This window comes from Myotis brandtii, unplaced genomic scaffold (genome assembly GCF_000412655.1).
Source record: "Myotis brandtii unplaced genomic scaffold, ASM41265v1 scaffold598, whole genome shotgun sequence".
NCBI classification, from domain to species: domain Eukaryota; kingdom Metazoa; phylum Chordata; class Mammalia; order Chiroptera; family Vespertilionidae; genus Myotis; species Myotis brandtii.
Genome location: NW_005370262.1, coordinates 147,094 through 152,207, shown reverse-complemented (window position 1 = coordinate 152,207; position 5,114 = coordinate 147,094).

The window sequence follows — 5,114 nt, the reverse complement described above, 5'->3', positions numbered from 1 at the left end:
GATTGTTCATGGTTTATAGCCTCTGTAAAATGGGAGTAGTACTTAGGTAAACAGGTCTTACAAGAACAGATTGTGGAGAAAGGGGCAGTGACTTAATTATAGGCTATCAGGAATGTGCATTAGCTTGCTGGCACAGATTCAGATTGCTAGCCCCCCAAAATGTCTCATTTTCCCAATCATTCCCCCCTCCCTTGATCCTCAAGCTGATTTTCAGCCTTGGGGATTCAATAGAAGACTCAAAGCTAGGGAGTAGGGTTTTCAGCAGCTCAATTGAGTCTTTTTTCATCTTCATCATCCAAGGGATTGTGATGGTAGTCCAGAGACCTGTCTGGAGTAACATCTGGGGCTTTAGGGCTTATTGGTTCTCTCTATTAGCTGTTCTAAACCTGTTGGCTTTCTTAGAGGAAGGGAGAGGGAGTCTGCACAGGTTTCTTCATTTCCAGCTTCAGAGCAGTTGGAGAGGTGAGAAGCACATCTCAGGGTCCCATCTATTTCTTCTCCAGTTGGCCCATTGTCCTTGCTCGGCTCATGTCTGTCTATCTACCTACCACATCCCCTCAAGGATCCTGGCTCTGAATTCTTTCAGGGAAAATGAATGTCGGTGGGCTCCTCTGGCTACTTCCATGCTGAAGAGGGATGGAGTTTTCTTTCAGAGCCAAGAGATCCTTGCTTTCTGTCAGAGGGACGATGAGGCCTGGGGACAGAAGGAGGTGGGCTTGTGACCTGGTAGAGACAAACTGTATTATAAAATTTAGTACTATTGATCAATTAGAACAGCAAGGGTTACAACAAATGGTCTGGTGGAAGGGAAAGAAAACATTTCATTTTTAATAACTTCTATTGAAATAGAATTTTTCTCCTTAAAGTCACCATTATGTTTATTAAAAGAGCCAAATTAAGACCAATTCATCTATTGCATTCAATTTGACCTGATTGTTTGCATAAACACAACAAGAATGGTAACTGACCACCTTTGCCGGAATTTCATGATTAAGTCACAGTGTTCCCCATAGGGCAGGGAAGCCAAGCTATCCAGCAGCCATTGGGCCTTCCTGCAGTATCTGCTGAGTTAGGTGAATTTCTCACCAGCAGTGACTCCACCCAGGCCTGTGCCCTAGGCTTCAAGGCCCATCTCAGCAGCCCCCTACTTGTCTCGACCTAGAGTGTGTGGGGGTTACTCAGGGACGCAGAGGCATCCTCGTTGCTCCCCTTCCACTCTGACCAACTGCCAGCGATGGCAGGGTATGGGCCTGATGCTCCAGCGCCATCCATTTTTAGGGCTACCAAGCAAGATACCAGGCTTTCTCCGTGGCACTCTTATTGATTTCAAGTCTTCAGAGTCCAGACAGGGCTCTTTAAAACATGACACTCCAGTCAAAGTTTTCAGTCAATAAAACCACCATTGGAAAGCAATCTTATTTAATTTATGCAAAGGAATGCATTGCCATGATTCATTCATTAAGTATTGCTGCTGGGGTCCAGCCCCAGCAGGTCCAGGGGTCCCCAAAGGTGTGGACGGAGTCGGCGAAGAAGGAATGACACGGAGACAGCCTTCAGTTGATCAGCAGCCTAGTCAGGACCTCTAGCCAGGATCTCCAGCCAAAGTTCTGGTCGGAGTTCTGGTTAGGAACTGATCAGGATCTGATGTTTATTGTCTTGTTACATCTATATTTATACCAGCCGATTTTAATCCTGTCAATTTCTATTACAAAGGTTAGGGCGTTTCTTATCTCCATTCCAGGGAGTAAAGATTATGTAGCTTAACTACCCGCCTGGCACTTAATTAAGGGGTTGTATCCCCTCCCTAACCTCGGGGAAAAATCCCCACCTGGGGAAACAACCTTTCTCGGAGAGGTGACCTTGGTTAAAACACATGGCACTAAGGAGAGCAAACATATTAAGAACAATATGCTATATATGCCAGGTCCCTTGAAACATATGCTGTGCAGATGTTTCTTCCCTGCAGCCTGGCACTTAGTTAAGGGGTTGTATCCCCTCCCTAACCTCAGGGAAAAATCCCCACCTGGGGAAACAACCTTTCTCGGAGAGGTGACCTTGGTTAAAACACATGGCACTAAGGAGAGCAAACATATTAAGAACAATATGCTATATATGCCAGGTCCCTTGAAACATATGCTGTGCAGATGTTTCTTTCCTACAGCGACTGTGTCAAGCAGCAAGAATGGACCGGCTTCCGGCATATTGCCAAATTTCGGAGGGATCGTACAGGGAGAAAAATACACTGACCTGCTTTAAGATCTTCTGATTTTCCTTGCCAGTCCTTTCCAATGACTCTTCAAAAGATGTAATATTTTCCAAATGCATTATAACAAAACAGTAACTGTCTTCAAATGACAAGAAATTTAAAATTACACGTTTATGGATTTCATTACAATGCAGATGACATGGAATGTTGTCCTTTCTGTAAAACCAAACATTCTATAATATTATAACTAATAATTAGTTATAACTGTATTTGACAAAGGTTCCTGTGTATCTTCAGTATAAAATCTTCCTTCATGAGAGAGAAAACAAACATATGAGGCATTTCAGAGCCTAGTGGGATGATCTACTAGTAAAGCCAATTCTAGGTCAAGAGAAAGTTTTTTTAAAATTCAAACCCTTGAAGGATTGTCAAACTTGATTTTACCAAAAGATTAAATATGGAAGTGTATTAGACAGGAACATAGGCTATCAAACTTCAGTTTCTATGATTAAAAGATGGTCTTTTTTTATTAAATACCTGATTAATATAACATAATTATTTTACTAGAAAAGAACTGACCAAAATAAGGCTTATTTCTTTTTTTTTAAATATATTTTATTGATTTTTTACAGAGAGGAAGGGAGAAAGATAGAGAGTTAGAAACATCAATCAGCTGCCTCCTGCACATCTCCCACTGGGGATGTGCCCACAACCAAGGTACATGCCCTTGACCGGAATCGAACCTGGGACCTTTCAGTCCGCAAGCTGATGCTCTATCCACTGAGCCAAACCGGTTTTGGCAAGGCTTATTTCTTAACTTCATTTGTCCTTGGTTGTGGACAGCAAATGACACCAATTGGATTTCTTCTATCAGTCTCTTTGAGTATTTTAGCATAAGCTATTTACCCTCTGTTTAGGGAAGCAAAATGCAAATCATTGACTTTTAAGTGTCCTTGGTTTAGGGCAGACAGAGTTTTCTAGATGGCTGCAAACTGCTGTTTAAATATCTCAGTTTCCCTGTTTTGCTTGTCCTGGTTTACTGGCCTGTATCATTTAATTAATTTCCTTTTAACATTTATCTTTTTCTTCCTATCACATACACAACCTTCACAAATTTCACACTTTCAAATTAGCCTTCAAACCTTCTTTCTATGTCCTTCAAAAATGCATTAACCATGCCTCAGACCTTCCATTAAGTATTTCTACTCTAATATTCTTTCTTTCGTGTCACACCTTCAGCAACTTGTACTGGCCTTTTCTTTCTTTTTTTCTTTAAAATGTATTAGAATTCTTCACTTTTAGAAACCTTAATTTTTCAATGATTACCAAAAAGTAAACGGTCAGCATTTCTTAGATTAACATTTATGAATGTACTTTAAATGTACTTTTACTTTCAAGAAAATATACCTTCAACAAAGTGCAAGAGACCTTCTGTGATAAAAACTAAGAGCAAACAAATTAAAATGTGTCTAGCAATTAATGTTTCAGTTTTTAACATTATGTTAGTTTTCTGTTTTTGCCTTTCTTATTCTTATGTACATAGATCTTCTGAGCATCTTTTAACAGCTTTTCTGCTCTATCCTCCTTCCAGTTCTCTACCTTTGCAGTTTTCTTGAAATGTCAGGCCAACTATTGGTGACAAAATGTAAATTTTAAGATTTCATGGCCCAACAGGTCCTCAGGGTCTGGCCCAGAGTACTTTCTCATTTGATCTTTCAGTCTTAGTAAATTTGGAAGACACTTCTTTGCCCTGCTGAATATTGAAGGCCTTATTTAGGTTCTGAGTTCCACTGGGGCTCCCGGGTTTGGAAATTTTACATTGGCTGGAAGCACACCAGGGCCAGCCAGGTACTCCCTTTCCCAGATAGCCATAGCCGACTTTCAAATCACTCCCCCTTCTTTTAGTCTAGCTAGTCAGCTGATCCTCGTGGGTCTTCCAGCAGAGGTTTTAAACGTCTTGTTTTTTCTGCTTCAACTCCTTTTTCAGCCTAGAAAAGCTGGTTTCTGATGGTGCAGTGACCTCGTGGTGGTTGGAGCATTATCAAGATAGCTCTCCTCCCAAGGGGGAGGCTGGGATTGTAAATTGCCATCTTGGCTGTTCCCTCAGATTATCCCTGGGTCGCATAGGGAGGGGAAGGCAGGACAAGGGTCTCATTGCCCTTTTTCTCTTTTAGGCTTCTCTGCCTTTACAAGGAGAAACAGGACTGGCTCCTTCCTCCAATAGAAAGCACAGTCTCCTCTTGAGTGACTGGAATTTCATTATTAACATATTTATAATTATTACTGAAAAGCTTTATCTAAATTCTTCATTTTAGTTACATCCATTTATTATATCTTAACAACTTTGAGATTTTTTTAAAGCCAATTATTACCTACAGCATTTTCTTGACCAATAACTATGATTGCCCTTTCTGTTCAAGGAAAGGGCACGCTAATCTAGCTGGGAGTCATATGCCCCCAAGCAAGAATTGCCCATTATCATGGAAGCATTAATCTTGTTACCCAACCCAACCTGCATAGTTTACTAGTACTTCCTTATGTAATTTCAAGTATATTGTATTGGTCTAATTTAGTTCAAAAATATTTCTTTTTAGGGAGAGAGTAGATCTTTGGGTCACCTCAGGGCCCTTGAGATGTCACAAAGCTGTCTCTCAGTTAAATTCTTGAAATATTACATTCAGAAAAGCTGTCAAATATACCCAATTTAAATACTATTAAAACTTAAACCAGTTGTAATATTAAAGATTTGGTTTTGAACGCAGAATTAATCCTTTTTAATCTGGCTAAAAAATTGTTATATTTTAATGATTCCACAATATACTTTGAATTGTAGAGAAAATGCTGGGAGGACATGTCTACTGCCCGCCCATTCTGCCGCTTGGAAACCTCCGGCTTCTTTTTTTTTCTT